Here is a 20,006-nt window from a genome sequence, read left to right on the forward strand (position 1 = left end):
AAAACAGCTTCCCACTTCCTTTCTAGTACTTCGGTCCACCAAACTTCCCATGGTGCACGAAATCAACTCTGGCAGCTGAAATTTCACTCTACTCCTGGGCCGCCCTTGTAAGGGATCTGTAGACGATGCCTTTTCTCTTGTTGAGATGGAGATGGTGCACACCTGTTGATCTGAGCCCGGGACAGAAAAAGTGGATCTAAACACTGATCCTGTACAACTGAGCCAATGGTTTGAACCCACAGCGCTTGCTGACTGGTGAAAGGAGAGATTGCGGGGGTAATAAGGACGAAGTCTCTTACACCCCCACCATCTCTCCCTCCCGTGAATGTTTGTGATAAAGATTCATGTTTCTTCAGTAGACACTCACAGCATTTCTGGGGTCATGTCTTCAGTTAGGTTAAAAAAAACCCGAGGTTTTTATTCTGGAGGTTCCCTCAGCACTCTCTTTTCTCTCCATGCCTAGCTGCACTGTTAGCTCCTGCACTGAGGAGACATGCTGTGGGTAGCATGATGGTGTGAGCCCATACTGGTGGGATTCCACACTCCCAGTGTTACACCCCAGCCATTGGGCCCAGCTGCAGGAACACAGAGTTCCCTGTCATTCATGTGAAGGATGGGCAGGGGCAAGAGGAAAGTCTGGAATCCTTTGCTGGGTTCACTGCTCTGCCCTGTGGGAAGAGACTGTCTCTGTTGCCTGTTTAGTTAGAGGTCTGTCTGTACAATGTGTAGGTGGGCATGTCCGGAGTGAGCACAGAAGAACAAATAGGGTTAGGAAGTAGAGAGGTTTGGGTAGTAGGAAGCTTTGCCTCCATGCATAAAACGATCCTGGGTGTAGACTGAAACCCACAGTGAACAGGGAGAAGAGAGAAGTGGGTGACTGGGGACAAAGCTTGCAGTAGGTGTTCTGGGGATCTAGAGGTCTCAGGCTTGGAACACAGAGATGGGTGCAGGCACAGAGAGCTATCTGCTGTCTTTGGAGCTGCATGGGAGGAAAGGAGAATAGTCCCATGCCTGTGTGTGGTCACAGTGCTCTCTGGGGTAACTGGATTGTTCTGGGAGGATCTTGTGAATAGGGAGCTGTCACCATGGACAGCAGCCTCCGAACCCTGCCAGGGGCCTGGCTGCAAAGGCTCCAGAGTGAGCAGTGAACAAGAGACTGGCCTTCATCATGACACCTCTGTTCAAAGGCTTTGTCCCAGCCCTAAGGCTGGGCCTGTCATTTCTTCTCATTTTTATGCGATGCTTCTATGGCTCTTGGGAACCACCGTAAGTGATTCCCAGAGACCTCATCACATGAAGTGAAGTTGACGCTCACATGTGAGAGTCATTTGTAGCAATGCTAAAAATGGCTATAGTGACAAGGAGAAGGTGAACAGTCCTTCCTGTTTCCCGCCCGTCGCAGCTTGAGTAGCGCGTGGCATCTACCCTAGCTGCCACTGGACATGCGCTGAAGCATGAGCACATTTGAACTAGATCCAAAGAGGTCAAGCAGAGAGCAGTATGCCAACTCCAGGGGAAAATTAAGTCACTAAAATAAATGCTTTTAGCTGTAATTCAAAACCTCTCATGAAAACTCCTTCTCCTTCTAGCCTTATCTGAGGTAGGTGAAGGTACTGGAGAGCTTTTCCTCAGCATTCAATCTACCTTCTCGCCCCTCAGCCTGCAGCCTCTGGCACTTAGCAGGGAATGTGAACTGGCTGTGGCCGGATTCGTGAGAAAGTGGGGACTGGGCAACTTTGCCGATACCCAGGGACACTGTGGTGGATGAATAGGTCTCTGTCTCATAAGGAACAAAAAGCGCTTTGGGGCAGGAAGCATCATAGTCTGTGGAGCTGCGCAGAGTTGGTCCAGGGTCTGTGCTCCACAATTCACCTGTTGTGCTGCATTTGGGCAGGTTCCTTGCATTCCAGAACTCTCTGCATTAGCATGTGTGTCACGCGGCTTTGGTGAGACTTGAATGAGATTATTTATGCACAAGTCCTTCCTATCTCTGGAGGGGGCAATTACTCGCACCCAGTTTTTAAACCATCACCTTGGGAGTCAACTGAGACCTATGTTCTCCCTTTTATCATCTTGTCAGCCCCACGTTGTCCTTACTCGATCGGGTCATTTCTATCTTCGAGATATGCGACACAGCTCCTGCAGCTCTATGACCTCAGCCTTTCCTCTGGGCTGAATGTGTCCCCATGTCCTCTGAGGAAAGGATAGCCTGTCTGGCTTCCCTCTTCAGCCTGTGTCTGTTCTTAGAGCTAGGGCCATGGTCCATAGGGCCTCCCCTCTGTAGTACATCTTTTTGCACTTGGGATGACATCCAGGCTCCCCTGAGGAGGGTCTGCTCCTTCTGCTATCCATCTGCACATACTGCCCTTCTCTCCTCAAGGCTGTCCTTTCCTGACTAGAGACACCTCAAAGTGTGGCGATATGCTGCCATGATGTGAACTCTCTTAAGAGTGTCCTTGTAGGTAGATGAAGGATTCCCAACCGAAATTAAATAAATGCCCCTGTCACCCCTACACATCAATTCTTCCCTAAGTGAGTATATATATATATATATATATATATATATATATATATATGTGTGTGTGTGTGTGTGTGTGTGTGTGTATACATACACACACACACACACATATATATGTATGTATATATATATATAAAGATAATGCTATGAATCAGACCTAAATTATTCCCCAAGGTTTGTGCTAAAAGCTTCATTTCCAGAAAATGGGGTTTTGGGGAGGGGATTAATAAATAAAAATAAAAAAAAGAAATGTCCTGAGTTCATCAATGGGTTAAACTATTGATGTCTTTGCCATTTGCTGGCGTCTGGAGCTGGTGGAAGCTAGGAGGTGAGCCTAGTTGATAGAGGTGGGTCCCAGGGGACAAGCCTTTCAGTGCCGTGTCTTATATACTTGCCAACACTGCCGCTTCCTGGCAGCTCTACTGTGCCCAACCACCATGGCTCTCTGCCTTACCACAGACCCAAAATTAAAAGAACTAGTTGGCCATAGACTGACACCTCTAAAACTGTGAGCCAAAATTAATTTTGCCCTCTTTAAGTTGATTTAATTATTTCCACTACACAGATACATATGTTGAAGAGAAATAGATCCTTTCTTTCTTAAAAAAAAATTAAAAAGATAGATTGAATGCTTGGCATCATGGGGGAAAGGCAAATGGGGTGCTGAGCAGAGACTGTGACTTCGGGGTGTAGGCAGGAAAAGGGTTTATGCATAGGAAAGAAGCAGAGGAGGGTGGTAAGCATTTCTTTGAGATCCTGCCCTTTCTTCATAGCTATAGCTCAAAGAGCAGCAAGTGTGGATGCCACCCTCCTCTGTAGAAGTCCTGAGATCTGTCGTTATCCTTATGGCTGAGGGAAACGTGACCCAAGCTACATCTTGAGCAGGTGGCACAATAAGAAACAATTTGGGATAATAGATTTATAATTGTGAGTTACTGCTTTTAGACAAATATATTGGTATAGATTCTTGTATATTGATACAAAGTTAAATTATATTGACTATTGTATGCATGCATGTTTCTATGTCTGTTTAAAACATTTTTATGTATTGACATATATTGTATTGATATATATATATAGTATATATTTACCATATTGCAGTGTACATTTCTACCTCTGATTAAGACACCACACAGGAGTCCTGCCGGCGTGCGAGCTCTCATGGCTAGGGTCCTGGCTTCCTGGGCTCCCAGGTTTCATCTTCCTGCTGCACACCTGTCCTGGCATGCCCTGACATGGGAAGAAGGCATGAGCACCAGAAAATGAGGGAGAAGCAGGCGAGGGTCTACAGGAAAACCCTGGGGTTACGGGAGAAAAGCTGTTGGTTTGTGCCTGAGCGGCAGGGCAGGGGAGGGCGGGGCAGCTTTGGGTAACATAGTCAGAGGGGGCCACTGTGCTGGGTCAGTGGGGTCACTCAGAAAGCCATTTGTGCATAGGGATCCCAGAGCAGCCGCTGCCGGAGTGTGTGAAGGAGAAAGCTGGTGACTTTATACCCCGTGTCCATTATATTTTCTTTTGAAAAAAAAAAAAAGAAAGAAGTGGTTGTGTTTGATGGATTTCAATCCATGTTTCTGTTACTGATTTCCATGCCTCGTGGGACTCTTTGTTCACCTGCCAAGGATAGGTCTGACCTTCCTTCTTAGCCTCTGGAAGTATTTTTCTTAAATTTGTTAGTAGGTATGAGAAACTGCAGCTGGCCTTCTTTCTGTCCCCAGTCAATGGCATCTAGCTTGAAAGACACTGTTGGGCCAGATCCTCACCTTGCCGGTAAGTGGCCATCATGGGCTCCCATTCTCTGCCTCCATCCCATTGTGTAAGCCCCCCCCTTACCTTTCACTCCCCCCTCCGACATCAATCACTTGTCACATTCCCCCATTATCTCCCCTTCCTAGACACCCTGACTCTGGAATGTGGTAGACAGAGGCAGGTACGGGTGGAAGGCAAGTGAGAGGAAGGGTCAGGGAAGGGCTGGGCAGCTGTGTTGTAATGCCAGCACACCTTGGAGTAAGCTTAGCCCGCAGTACCCATCAGAATCTTTAAAAGGGACTTTCATGGATTCTCAGAGAGCAGAGATTTGAGCATTAGCCTCTCCCATTCCTTGTAGCCTAGAGATGTTGCCACTGGAAAGATGGTGACTGGGCCCCTCCCTGGCTATGGATCCTAGCAGATCATTGGGCATACATGATTCCTCAGCAACCTGGTAAAACTAGCAGTGCTGGCATTGGTTTCTATACCCTGTGACAGACAGGGACTATTGGTGTTGTTGTTGTTCACAGGGCAAGCGGGCAACTAACAGCACTGTCAGGAAACAGTCCCACACAGCTTCGCAAACACTGGAGGTTTTTAGCATTTTTCTTAGCTGAATGTGAACAACTTGTTTGCAAACAAATGCAAACCTGCCACATGATTTTTCTGAGAGAATCCAGGGGTCTGCAGCATGCTGACTTGCTATAAAACCTTTTCCTGGTCTATGTTGGCCACAGTCTGCTGCCCTCTGACCCCAGGGCAGTGGTTGAGACTCACGACACTAAGCCCCTTTACCTTGTCCTCCTCCACGACAGAGGATGTGGGAACATCAAAGTCCTGTGACCCTGTGGCTTGGCTAGTGTTGTCCTTGGTGCTTTGTCCTGGATTAACTCGGACAACTCGACCTGGAGAGCTTGGGTGGGCGTGGCCTCTTCTCCCTCTGTTCCTCTGTTCTGCACACACGGTGCCTAAGCATGTAAACTGGAGGGAGGCCCCACCAGACTCCCCGGCCCCTCCTCTGTGGGAACAGAGACGCTCTTGCTGGCTAATGAGGTTCTGTTGTTCAGGGCCATCTGCCCGCTTCTTAGGAGCTGCAGTGTGTGATTAACGGCTGCTCTGGGGCCTTACTGTGCAAGGACTTGAGCCCCACACATTTGCAGCCACCTGCCTGGGGCTCTGTCCAGCTCTGAGCCATCACACACCTCTAATAGCAAGCATCAGTAGCTGTTTGAGGAGCCTGTCCTGCTCCCCCTCTCACGTGGATCTCCTGCAAATCCACTCCCATCCGGGCACTGAGCACTGAACAAGTGGATGTGGCTGTCACCAGGTTTGCCAGGACCCGTCTTTTCCACCCTGGACCAGGCCTTCTTAGGTGTTCGGTTCTGTGGAGATGAGCTCTTTCTTAGAGTCCTGTCCTCAGGACGAACTGGCTCCACACGGAAGCTGCCCCAGTGGGCGCTAGACTGGACCCAGGCAGTGAGACCCTGCTCATTCCTAGACAAAGCAAGTCTGTCTTCAGGCCCTGAATACCACTTGGTGAGTATCATCCATGGATGCCAGTGCCCCTTGGCTCCCCCTCTGTGACTCCCTCTATCCCACTCAGAAAGCTGTCTCTCACGGGGAGCTGGACTTCTCTGGGATCAAGGAGACTTATTGGAGCTTTCCCTCACATCCTCCGTGAGCTTTTCTCCATATGTGATGTAGCTCTCAGTGGGAGTGGGCATCTTCAGGGGTGTCCCATTTAACCTCAGAACGTGCTACTATAATGCCCTGGTTCTGGGTCCCTCAACACCCTGACTTGAGGCTACACCACTAACTGCACACTGAGCGACGTGAGGTCCTGGTGAGCAGGAAACACTCAGAGAGGAGTCTGGGCTCTGGGGCACAGGGCAGCCTCACCTCGAGGCTATGTCTCACCCCTGCAGAATCTTAAGTCTTTAAAGAGATTTTTAGAATAGTAAAATAGAGCTAACAACAAAATTACTTATTATTTACACAAGACTCCCTCAAGGCCAACACCCGCCATAATCCCCCGTTCCCAATAGAAACACCCACCACAGCCTTACATCCTTGGTAGAGATTCCTGTTAGAACTTGGGTCACCCAAGAAGAAACAGATTACCCCATAGCCTCTAAAACAGGAACTCCTGGTATACAGTCTACATGCCTGAGTCTACCTGGATTCTTCTGAGTTGGCGCCTTAGTTACTTACTTTTCTATTGCCGCAACGAAATACCATGACTGAGGTAAGATATAAAATAAAGTGTTTAGTTGAGCATACGGTTTCAGAGGACTAGAGTCCATGATGACGGAGCAAAGCCATGGTGGCAGGAACAGTTGAGAGCTCTCAACTTGATCACAAACAGGAGGTGGAGGGGGCACTAGGGATGGCAGGAAGCATTTGAAGTCATAAGCCTGGTCTATGACTTGCTTCTTCCAATAAGGCCACACCTTCTAATTTTCCCAAACATTTTTATCAATGGGGACCAAGTATTCAAACATGCGAGTCTGTGGAGGCCATTCTCATTCAAGTCACCCCAGTTAGCCAATAAAAAGTCTTTTTCTATGCTCTGGTCCTACCTGGGATGGCTGCAAGTGCCTTGATCCAGCAAGAGACTGTTCTTTTTGGGGAGAAAGGGTTTGTGTGGATTACACTTCCACATCACTGTTCATCACTGAAAGAAGTCAGGACAGGAACTCAAACAGGACAGGAACCTGGAGGCAGGAACTGGTACAGAAGCCATGCAGGGGTACTGCTTACTGGCTTGCTCCCTATGCCTTGCTCAGCCTACTTTCTTATAGAACCCAGGATGACCAGTCCATGGATGGCCCCACACACAATGGGCTGGGCCCTCCCCGTCAATCACTAATCGCTCTACAGCTGGATCTCATTGAGGCATTTTTTTCTTAACTGAGATTCCCTCTTCTCTGATGACTCCAGCTTGTATCAAGTTGACGTAAGATTAGCCAGCTCAACCAACTCCTTGAAGAGCTAGTCCTTTAAGTCACCGAATCATCCAATAGGAAGTGTTTGGCTAAAAGTACTTACTGTACACCCTGAGAACCACTTATCATTTGATTCTTAGCCTCCTAGAAACACCTGTGGCTACCCTTGCATGGCCTCTCTAGGACATCTAGCACATCCTGGATCCCTATGTCCGTCAGGTTCTCCAGAGAGATGGCAGCGATAGCATATATGGAGGTAGGGAGAAGACTTAACTGAGGGGTTCAGCTCATGTGGACAAAAGCTGAGTTCTACTCCAGGCTGTCTGCCCACTGTAAACCAGAGCAGATACTAATGTCTCAATCCAAGACTAAAGGCCCCAGAATCAAGCCTGAAAGCTAAGAACAGTACTGGAGTAGAGGTTCCAGAGGCCAGACAACCTGGAGTCTGAGAAGGAAGAGGGAAGGAGATTGCTCTAGTTCTAGAGAGAAAATAAGATCCCCTGCCTCGCTTTTTCATTCCACCCACTCCGAGATCCATTGGACAAGCCACCCACACGAAGGCAGATCTGTCCATTCATTCACCATTGCCATAAGGCTCTTCCAGGAACACTCTCACAGTCTACTCTATAAAGTGCAGACCACCTGGTTTCCCTCCAGCAGCAGAAGGGTGTCTCAGTGCCAACTGCAGTACCGAAGGTGAATAACCAAATGATAAGCAGTGTTCTGCCAGCTTCATGAGTATCCCTGAACCCAACTCCATCATCCCAAAATAGAAGAAACTGCTCTCATTGCCCTTCGCCCCCTAACAAGGATGCCTGATGCTTCCCGGTCATCCTTCACAAGAGGTTCCTGGCTACTGGTCAGCAGATACTTTGGGCAGAGGCTCCTCCATGGGTCTGGGCATCCGGGAGCCTAAAGCAGGTTAAGTCTTGCCATTCCCCCCCCCCAATCATGGCTTGCAGCATTATAAAGCCTCCACCCAAGATCTGCAAGAGTGTGCCCGGTGTTCTGCCTTGTCCCACCTTGTCTTTGTGGCCCTAAGTATGGGTGGCCAATGCCTTCTAGGCTGTGCTGGACAAGAGTGTAGACCCATGCCATCTGCGTCTAGGGATAGCTAGAGGCCTCCTGTGTAGCTGCCCCAACATTGTTGGTAGTTTGAGGTCTGAGCCCTGCCACTCATGTGCTGAAACATATGTTATATTTGCAACCTGTGGTTGGTACAGCAGAAAGCAGTGAGAGAGAGAGAGAGATGGCTCCCAAAGTCAATAGTGTAAGAGCTACCCACTAGGAGGCATATTTCCTTCCTCCTGTTCTGCCTTTTCAGAGGTGTGAAAAACATGAGCCTGCTAAGTCCTCACATGGTCTGCTGGAAGCTGCACCTTGAGGCCCTGACCATGTATGGTTGAAGTACTCTTCCCGCTTGCCCACCTAAGTGCGAACAGTCTTGAGAGTGGCATGGTGTGTTTGATGCTAAGAGTTCAGGGGTCAAGTCTACGACTCTCTGTAATACATTTTGAAATTTTGAAAAGTCACCAGAAAAGTTGTTCTTCATTGACGTCCCCTCAGGCACATTGGTCCCATATGGTAGCTTGTGAGCCAGGGACAGCACACTGGTATGCAGAGATCAGCGGCGTCCTTCAGCATATGATCTGAGATCTCAGATCATGATCTCTCTTCTTACTCTCCTCACTGAACGCACGGTGTTCCTCATTATAACATTAAACTCACTCACTGAAGCCAGTACAAAAGAGGAACTTACTGAGATCTCACAGTGTAACTATCGTGAGGAACACGGGCCTCCCGGAGGCCTGGGTTGTTCTACCAGGATGCTTGGCTCTCCTAGAACAGATGGAGGGGAGATGGTACACGTGGCTGCCTCTGGCCTCAGTGAGCTCCAGACACTGACGGGGAAGGGGCAAGGCTGAGGCTCTCTCACTTTGCCAGGTACTCTGCTAAGAGCATCTCCTTGGGGATCAGGGTACAAAATCTCTGTCATGAGCCTCCTGCTCCGTCTGGGAGACCCCATTCAGTGCACAGGTCTGAGGCCTTGCCTGTGGGAGCCAGGGACTGTCACACACCAGACAATATGGATGTTGTTGAGCTTTGCCTGGGTTGTGACCCTGGACTAGGTCATTATTTCTAGGGTGTGGTCTGCGATGAGGGTGATCTGGCGCCTGGGATAATGAGGGTCCCACAACAGGCAAGACAGAGAAACAATGGAGATTAATCTGAGGTTTGCTGGATGCCGGGCTGTACACTGGAAGCTGGGAAGTCTGGTTTCTTTTAAGCCAGAACAACCCGAGGGGAAGCGTTCTTCTTGCATAGTGGGCAGCTTGTGTGCACTGCCTCACCCTGGTGTTGCCCAGAGCCCAGGTATCGTTCGGTATTGGTCCTTGTCATCCAGGTTCTCAGCTCTCACGTGCATGTCCTTCTTATTTACCCATCGCCTTCACGCTTCCAAAAGACCTGTTTTCTTCACCTTCTGCTTCCGTGTGGGCCCATTTCCCAGGCTCCCAAGTTCTGCCAGCAACGGAACCTCACCTTGCACATTGCCCATGTGTCCTGGGAATGGAAGTCCAGCTTTACAAATGAGAACCCTGTCCTGGATACTGTGAGGCCATGAGTGGCCGGCTCTCCCTTCCTTCCCTTCCCCCTCCCCGGGCCTAGGAAAAAGAGGGGGCTTTCCCCTCCATCCGTCATCTCTATCCCAGGAACTGCTGTACTAGAAATGATGCCAGGCAGCCTGGGGGAGGCCCAGGTAAGAGCACAAACAAGGGCCGTGGGAAGGATTCTCCTAAGAAGGTGAGTTCAGGGTACTATTTGCCTCCTGGAAAAATCAGTGTTTCTAATTATGAGACAATGAGTGGATACATTTGAAAAAGAATAGGACATCATCACTCAGCACGGTCTGAGGACCGTTAGGCTTTGGTGGCCACACGTGAGTCAACAGTGTAGCTCCGTGGCAAAGGCACCCTGTAGCTAGACTTAGGACTCGGAACTCAGAGAGACATGGAGGACTTCTACAGGGGATGGCAGCTGCAGCTTCAGGCTGTCTCCTGGACAAGGAAACCAGATGACAACCACCACCAGGATGGAGTCAGGAAGACAAGGGTGTTCTGGAGGCCCCTACGTGTGCAGCAGGCGGGCCATTGTTCCCTCAAACCAGAACATTTTCAAGCATCATGTGGCAACACAAAAGGCTCTGCCCCAGGCTCTCTGGGTTGTGCCCAGGACCAGGAGCCTGAATCAAGGTGTGTTTGTACCCTGAAGGAGAGACCAAGCAAGCACCAGAACGGTGGAAAGACGCATCTGCCACGCAGCCTCAGGCACACAAGACACAGACTACAGAGTCATAGCAGAAGCGTGTTTCAGAATGGTCACCACACAGTTACGGTGGTGAGGAGGTGCCCTGGTCCTTGAGTGAAGTGGGGGTGCCCATGTTGTTGTATGATCTGGCTATCCTGCTCTTGGTTATGCTGGCATGGTCTTGGTTTGGGATGGCATAGTTGTATGGGGGAGGGGGCTAGCGGTAGTTTTGATTTTATGTATCTATGATGCTTTCCACCTGCCACAAGTATGACTAACTAATGCCAAAACCACACTGGGGACCACCCACCTGGGGACAGCTCTCTGTCTCCGCCAATCTACGGAGACCTTCCCCCAAAATACCTGTTTTGTCTTTACACAGAGATTGTCACCTCACACCTGTGTCTCTCGTCACCCAGCAGGTGACCGTTGGAATGCTAGCTGATATTTAAATCTCAATTATCTCACTGTCAGGGAGTCAGCATTGAGGAGTCGCGGGATGGGTTCTGCGTTTAACTCTCTCCCCATACTACCAGGGCCAAGGAGAAAGCGAAGCATTTAGTTCCTTCCCGGACTTTTGTTGCTATAAGGACCTGTGACTCCATGTTTGTGACATCTACCATGTCTCATTTAGGGAGGCCGCTTCCCTGAGCCCTGACAGACTCTTTGTAGGAGAAGCCACAGAGTCCCTTTTCCGATCACGAAGTCAGTTCTTAATGTTCTTTCACTGAAGTGGGAAAGGAATCCAGCTGTGATGTGGGATGCGGGAAGCTAAGAGGGAGATGGTTGTCCCTGAAGGGTCTGAGTTCTCTCTGTCCTGTCATGTTGCCCAGCCACCATCATGCTCAATACTTCATACTTTCTTTGTGTCATGTGCACCGGGAGGTACAGAAGCGACTACCCACTGCTACACACAAAGACCAATTAAAGCACAATCCAGTCAGTGACAAGCTCCTCGGAGACGTGAGAGACACCCTTTCATGTCTGTGGCTTGTTTTTGAAACAGGGTTTCACACTCCAGCCCTTGCTGGTCCTAAACTCGTATCAGTCTTCCTGCCTCAACCTCCCAAATACTGAGATTACAGGAATGAGCCACCAGTCAGTGGAGTCTTGTGTTGCTGTTGCTGTTGTTGTTGTGAGTTCCTGGGGACTCTGTGCCACAAAAATGAGGGCTTGTTCAGGGAGAGGGCCAGGTGAAACACTGATGGAGAAGAAGAAAGGGAAAAGGTGGCGTCTAAAGACCCCAACCCAAGACTGCGACCATTGACAAGCAGTCTCCTCACCCCCTGTGTCTGTGACTTACAAACATCCCAGGCTTTTATCTTTGAGTGGGTGGCCAGACCTTGGTGCTGGCATTTCTAAAGGGTCAGCCACCAACACAACAGCCTTGCACTCTTAGGTTTTAACGGCGTCTCACTCCAAGAGCAATGTGTTCCAAACCCTGGCAGCGTGAGAAAGAAGATAGGCCATACAAGTCCGCTATCACCCTATGTGTTTTCAATTAATAGGATGTTAATGCCAGCATGGCAAGTCTGCAGTACACCTGGGCTGATGCATGGGCATCTGGTATGCACACACACACACACACACACACACACACACACACAGTGTTTGCAATTAATAGGATGTTAATGCCAGCATGGCAAGTCTGCAGTACACCTGGGCTGATGCATGGGCATCTGGTATGCACACACACATATTCATACACACACACACACACACACAAACACACATCCACACACTCCACACGCACTACACACACCCACATATCTCATGTGCACTGGGAATCTTTTCTGGGAAGGTTTTCTCAGTAGACCCTGCAGAGGGAGGTAAATACTGCCCATATCCTGCAGGGGCTCAGCATCTCCCTGTCTCCTGCCCCAACCTCTAAACTGTACATGTAGAGAAGAACCTGCATCTGTCTGGCTTGGGCAGGAAAGCAAACACCATGTACTGTTCAGGTGAACATCAGAATTCTTCAAATATAACCAGAAGATTCTCAAACCAGAATTCTTTATGTAGGGTTCGTGCCCAGTGGAGCCAACATATGGGCTCCATTGGCCTCTAAACAGCATTGTGGTGCCTGGAAAGATAGACCCCTCAGAGAGACAACCTCTCTCAGCCCAGACAGAGCTGTGAGGAGCACAGCCAGCCTTCTCTGCTTTCTATTTTATCTACTGATTAGTGATAGCCACCTTTTCCAGAGAGAGGCTGCGTTTGATGAGGCCTAAACAGACCAACCATTAACTCAGGTTCCTTCAAGCTCAGGATCCAGATCTAAGGGGCCCTGCTTCTGTTTGGCTAAAATCCACTTCCCCTCCTGCTAGGAGAAGGTCCAATTCAGGTGTAGTCACTAATTGCCTACACATTGGAACCATCTTCCCAAGCTCTCACCTAGCCTCCCCTGAACTCTGATCCCTGAGCAATCAGCAATGCAGGAATAGCGAACCTTGGTTCTGAGAAACAGAACCTCCTCAAACAGCCTGCAGGTGGTTCTTGAGAGCTTGGGGACCAGCTTAGGATAACCTTCGATTTTAAGTGTGCCTTTCTGGCCTTTTGTTTTCAGAAAAATCCAGTCTTGGGGAGGACAGTGAGGACCCAAGTGACTCCTTATAGGACCCAGGGTAGAGGTTTCCCTGGTTCAGAGGTCTGGTCCAGTGAGGCCCCTGGGATGCTATGGTCTAGAAGGGCAGTTTTCCAACCTAAGACATCACTTATGGTGGTACCCAGATACTGATGCTGTTGTAGTATCAAATTCTCCAGAAAGAGCAGTAACAGATGCAAGCAATCCATCTCACCCTCCAAACTGTGACTTCTCTGAGAAGTGGCCATCCAGGGCCCTGAGCTGAATTTAGGGATTTCTGAGGGTTAGATGGTTTCTACTGAGCTCTTTGAGGTCCTAGGTGACAGTGTTTGGGAGTCAGCCCTGTTTGTTGTGAAGCCTCTGGTGTCTGGCACCCCACCCTCCCTAGAACTCATGGTCCCTGTAAGACACTATAAGAGAGTTGCCAGATGGGAAGACGGAAGACTCCTCTTGGCTTCACTACATTGCCTGCTAGGGTCTGCTGGGGTCTGGAGGGCTTCGTTGCCCTCTCATGCAGCAGTGCCTCCCATTCAGGAGATTAATACATTAATAGGTGACCGTCAGGCAGTCCTGGCCTACCTAGTCTGCCAGTCATGATCTTGAAGACTTGCAGCTGGAGTGAGTGCTACCCTCCCCTCTTGGTCAAATGGCCTAGTTTCTCCACCATTCTTTTCTTTTATGTTTGCTTTGCTGATTGCGAATACTTCCTTCCAAAGAGGAAAATGCTGGCTGTGCCCTTTTGGGTGTGGAGGTGCCTGGAAACACTGGGCTGTGCACAGGCAGATGATGTGGCGTGGCTCGCAAAGATTCAGGATGTGTAAGGGGTGACACGCTGCCCTGGAGGCAGTCCTCTTAGCATGTGTGTGGGAAATGGCGATTAACCCCGAGAGCCTAATTCTGCCCTTCCTCCCCTCCTTCTTCCCTTTCATTCAGTAAACATTTAAAAGTGGTGCTGTGTCAGGCACGGTTCCAGGGAGAACCAAGAGGAAAGGAAGTGATCTTGGCTGAGTGTGGAGGGAGGAAAGCCAGTGTCCAGGGGCAAGAGGGTTTCTACACAGAACCGCAGGCCCGAGGTACGTCACAGGTGCCCTTGGGAGCTCTTGAGTCCCACAGGAAAAGTGTACGAAGGTTCCGAAAAGAAGGGAGGCGTGCCTGTAGTTAGCACAAAAGGTGTCTGAGGCGGAAAGGACTCGAGTGGAGTGAGCAGTTCAGACTTGGGTCACACTTTGCCCAGCTCCACAGTTTTTCAGGCGGGAGAAAAATATTTACAGTGTCTTCTTAAAGAGGTCAGTTCAAGACCAGGCCGGTGACAGGCAGAAGGGGTGACTGGCACAGGCATCTCTGACTGGCAAGGCCCGGTGCCAAAGGCTATGGGCCCAGATCTCTGTGTGTGCTCCATGGGAAACAGTCTAGAGCAGGTACCGGGCCCTTGGCCCAATGCACCTTTTGAGGATCATGGACCCCACTGTCAAGAGTTTCCGGTGCAGTCTACAAAGTGATTCTCAGAGACCAGACTTGCTGCAACTTGCAGGAAACCCGCAATTCAATGAACAGTCAGTCAGTAATGGTTACACTCTGGGAAAGCTGGAACGAACAAGGGAAGAAGCAGAAGTAACTGAGGTTAAACTCAAGACTTCCGTTGGCTACTTTTCCATTAAAGGAAAAATGGCTCCTATTTGGTGACAGTGCTCTTTTTTTTTTTTTTTGAGAGACACCAAGATGGTTAATTAATGGAAATTAAAGTTTATGAATAATAAATAATCATTCTTATGAAGTAGTATTTCCATCTGTTGGATCTTCTGCCGCATGCATTTAACTACAGTTAGAGTGCCAGGAAAACCATCAACAGAAAAAAAAAATTATGTATCCTTCCATTTAAAGTTGTATCAAAGACTCACTAAGCAAGTGGAGGCATGAAAGGCAGCCAAACTCAGACACGTGGTCCCGGAGCCCTGCCTCACCTGCTCCATGTGCACGGATGGCTCACCCTGAACTCTGCACTGGCCCTGCCGCTGGCCAAGTCTGAGCATGTCAGAATGAGGCTTTCCAGCTACACTTTACTCACAAGGAAATGACTGACACACTTTCTACTTTGCAAATAGCATGCGTGTTTTCTTGAGGCCTCACCAGCATAGCCTTTGGATACAGACAGGCTTGTCGTCATGACAGTTATGTCTGTTGTCATGATGTGCACTCAGAGGTTGGTGTGTACTCTGGGGGGAGGCTCTCTTCTGCTTCTCAGGTGGTCTCTAGACTCTACAATGGCAGATAGCTTTCTAACTATCATTATCTCTCTGGGATGCATGTGTTATTGTCTGTGGAGGAAGTATGTGCTCTATGGGATTATTGGGTGAATATGGGAGAAGAGAATTGGAAAGTTTTTTTCTCTGTTCCTCTTGAAAGTTCATCTCAATGTCCCTCCCTCCAGTCCTGCAGTTCAAGTCCATGCTAAATGATCCTATGTGGTCTCGCTGGTACTGGAAAACCGACAGAGCATCAGAGTTCAATATGAGAGCATTTTGTAATCAGAAGAAGTCTTTTAAGTGATTCATAAGTTCAAAAATTATGAAATGAGACCATTTCTGACAGAGAGGGCAGCACAAGAGACTACAAGAAACAGCTACAACTCGGATGGCCATGGTGATTTACCTATTCCAGGGAAGACTCTCTGAATTACAAAGGCAGATCAGCCCCAGCAGGTGTGGGAGCCTGGTGACACTCATCATCTGGACAAAGTCATCCAGCGCCGGGTCTCACTCTAAGAAAACCAGAGACGGAACTTGGCCGGTCAGCACGTAAGAGCAGGGTGCAGAAATAGAAAGAAGGGTGAAGGGGTATGCTGGATACAGAGAGGAATGCTGGGGAGTTGTTGGGAGCCTGGTAAGGTCTTTGGAATGAAACAGTCATGTTGTGTGTCATGTCCCTGTGTCTCAGCCCCTTCATCAATTCCATGTGCTCTGCGCTGTGTGGAGCTTGTCCTCCGGAGTCACGACGCACAATGAGATACATTCAAACTTCAGCTCACTTAGAATGGTAGTTCCCAAATGTTCTTTTCCTGCCTCATGGTGTCCATGGAAGGCGTCCACCCCATGCCCTAAGGGCACAGCCGCAAATGCCACTCTCCTCTCTGGGATGGGCAAGATACCCATAGCCCCTTTGTCCAGTAGTCCAGACCTTCCCTGTAGGTCCCAGGCCACTGGGCTTTGAGGACCTCCACGCATCTTCTCTCCTCAGCTTGTTTTGAGCCCCAGCCTTTTTCAGAAACGAGGAGCAGCCCTTGGGGATTTCTGCTTATGCATGTCTGGGCGCGGAGTCCTTGCTCTAAATCTTGTAGGACTTTGTTTTCTCTGGTACAGCTTATCAAATAGAGTTCTTAGAGGTCCTAATTTCCCTAGGGTGAGACAGACACCCTGAGACAGGTCATTTCTTTATGGGTATATGGGTCCCACCAGCCTTCGCTTGTAGGATGGCCAGGGGGTAACATCGCAGGCCTTATAAGTCTATAAGATGGGCTGGCACAGGCCCATGCACGTGTGTTCCAGGACTATTCTCCAAGAAGCCAGAGGATGTCCATTGTCCGGGCTCCAGTTTCTCAGGAATAGGGTGCTCAATGAGAAGTCTTGCCATTCATGGTTTAAGTTAACTGGAGACAGATTTTTCTCATTTGAATTCCTGGCCAACATTAAAACCTCAGCTCACACAGCTCCACCTCACACACACACACACACACACACACACCACACACACACACACACACACACAGCCTGTTCACACGCAGCCTGTTCACACATAGGGCCCTGTCAGTCACACACTCAGCTCTGTCACACACAGGCTCAGCCACTCTGACACACAACCCCATGGCACCATAGCCCATCACCACCCAGGCACACTCGCCTTTTCCACTCCAGTCTGCAGGGTCCTGAAGACATCCCCAGGGAACAGGGCCAAATACGCAGGCATCTGAGAGCGTGTGGGGGAGGGGTCAGGGAGGGTGACAGCTGGTGAGTTGTGTCCACCTCTGTGTAAGTCATCAGCCCCAGGTGGGAGGTAATGGGCAGTCCTTAGGTCAGATGGCACTGTCCGTGTTCCCAGGATTGGCTGTCCTCACCCCAGGAAGGTAAGCAAACTCCGCATGTGTTGTCGTCACTCAAAGGGCCCTGGGGGGAGAAGAGGACGCAGGGCTGACCGCCCGGGGTGGCAACAGGACACCATGCAGAAGGAGCCGGCCAGCACAGCTGAGTCCAGCAGGGATTTAGATCAAAGGCTGGCAGCTGTGCTGCAGCAAACAGGGCCAGGAGGGAGCCTCTTGGGGCGCCGAGGGGGCGCCCGGCCCTAGCGGTGTCCACTCTGCTGGATCCCGCTGCTTGGAAGCTCTTTGTGTGTGGCACATGGAGGTCCATGCTCCTGCCCCGGCAAGGAAGCCTGGGTCGGGTGCCTATGCCTCCCAAATGTGCCATCTATCATGAGAGTCCTGGGGTCCAGGTCCTCTGCACAACAGGGAAAGACCATTCTTTCTCACGGGCAAGGTGACCAACCGATGCTCTCCAGAGACAGCTGAAGTCCTTCCAACCCTGCTGCACACGGCTCGGTACCGGCCTCTGTATTCTGCTACTGTCAACATCTACCCCAAAGCAAGAGCCAGGTCCGTAGAACAAGACCCGTAGGGTGGTGTCCACGAGCAGCCACGGCTCCTACTCTGCTTCTCCTTAGGAAGTTTCCCAGTCTCGCTGTGCTGTGCAGGAATTAAATAAGGTCCACACGAAGTTCGGGAAGGTGGCAGCTGAGGCCTCTGTAAGGGCCATGAGGCTTGAGTCACGGACCCATGGGACAACAGCTGTCTCATACCATGGGTGAGGGACACTTTGAAACCCTTTAGACTGTCCTCCTGGGACATAAAGGGCTGTTGAGATGGGGGTAAAAATGAGAGGTGGTGAGTGTCTATTTGAGGGAGACATTTCTGTGCCAGGATCACCCTCTGCCACACAAACTGCAGATGAGTTTCAGTGGTGGGGTCTGGGGGTTCTTGAGGCCACTGTGAAGCTCCCATCATGGGTGCTCAAGTGTGTTCTCGTGAATCATGGTCTACCTGCACCTATCAACACCATGGAGACATGTGGGCTTGGATATCAGCCTAGCTTTCCTTCCCAAAGAGCAAGAAGCATGGATTAGAAATAGGCACTCTGGGGTGTGTGTGTGTGTGTGTGTGTGTGTGTGTGTGTGAACTGTTCGGGGTGTGAAAGGATTGTATGCAGGTAATGAGCTCCAATTATAAAAGAGGGTATAAAGGCGAATGCTCTTCCAGCTCTCAGTCAGTCATGGATGTGTGTGTTTGCTGTGCTGTGTAAATGCACATAAATACACTTGGTCGTGAATGTATCAGTCCAACGTGAAGCTGCACGCTTCTCTGTTGGCTGTCTCGTCTAACCGTACAGAAGTTCACTGAGACACAGCACTCTGGGGGATCAGGTTAATTTCAGAATGTGTGTGTGTGTGTGTGTGTGTGTGTGTGTGTATATATATATATATATATATATTATTTGCAATGTTTCCTATAATAAGGATTTTTTTTAAGAACATGACAAGGAATGATTGTGCTCTCCGTTAAGGAGCTAATATAGACTCTCTTTAGAAAACTAGATTGCTTGCTGGGGTGGTGGTAAACGCCTGTAATCTCCTGTTTTAGGAGGCTAAAACAAAAGGATTGTTGCGAATGGGAAGCCAGTTTGGCTACAATGTGAGACATTCTCAGTCTGAAAAAAAAAAGAGAAGAAATAAGAGAAAACTAGACACCTTTTTGTAGTGATATTTTGTTTGTGTTTTAACAGATAAAGCTTGCCTGAAGATCAGAGTACAGAGCTAAGCCATTAGAGGCCAGGCAGTGGTAGCACAGATCCTTAATCCCAGCTCTCACGGGACAGATAGCTCTCTATTAGTTCAAGGCCACCCTGGGCTACATGAAATTGATACAGTCTAAAAGAGAGACAGAGCTCACACAAAGATGATCCCAGCACTTGCTCAGGGAAAATCATAACTGACTTTTATAGTTCATGAGCCTTGGAGCCAACATGCACAGAGCCTCATCCCCTCTGCTCGCTTTGAGTCCCAGGCCAAGCTTCAGTTTACCTGTTTGCTGGGCCTTACGAGTCTCTCTTCAGCTTTCTGGTGGGCCTAAAGTGGTAACACTATAGTCATCTCTGTGCGTGGGTTGTTGACAGGACCAACAGGTCAGTCTGGAACTCCAAAGTCATGCATACATAGATATTGTCCAGGCCTCCTCCACACAGGGTGACCCCAGGTCTCTTCACACACTTCTAGAAGGCTCAGAAGCAACAGCCAGCACCCTAATGGGGACAGCCCTCTGCTGAGAGCTACGGGTGATCAGGATATGTGCTGGCAAAGCCCAGAGTTGGGCCACAAGGGGCCATATTGAGTGGATGCTATTGTTGGCCAATGACAGGTAGTTCCTGCGAGCCCTCTGATTCACAGCATCCATCTGACATGTGACCCCCACGCCCCCACATACCCACACCTGCCTTCCAGGGTGCCTGTCAGTGACGGTCCACTGTCCTCCATGTCCTTGTCCCATCCTTGGAGCTGGAGCTGTGAGCAGTTGGTACACTAACACAGACACAAGAGCTCACCTCAGGCTGCTGGAAAGCAGCATTCCTTTCTTAAGACTTGACCTGCCTGTCTACCAGACACAAACGGAAAGACTGTTGGTGGCCCCTGTGACCCCGTGACTCTGGGGCAACACGTGTCCCCGGCACTCTACAGTGAAAGCATCTAAGCTTGAGCTCTTTCCCCTGCACATGGTCGCTACCACCCTCTGCTCCCGCACGGGCCTGCACCACTGTTGCTACACCATACTGCACACGTGTACAGCATACGCGTAAGCATCTGCACACGT

The sequence above is a fragment of the Microtus oregoni genome, unplaced genomic scaffold (genome assembly GCF_018167655.1).
Source record: "Microtus oregoni isolate MIOR12 unplaced genomic scaffold, Mior012 000033F_ref0000390, whole genome shotgun sequence".
Classification (NCBI taxonomy): Eukaryota; Metazoa; Chordata; class Mammalia; order Rodentia; family Cricetidae; genus Microtus; species Microtus oregoni.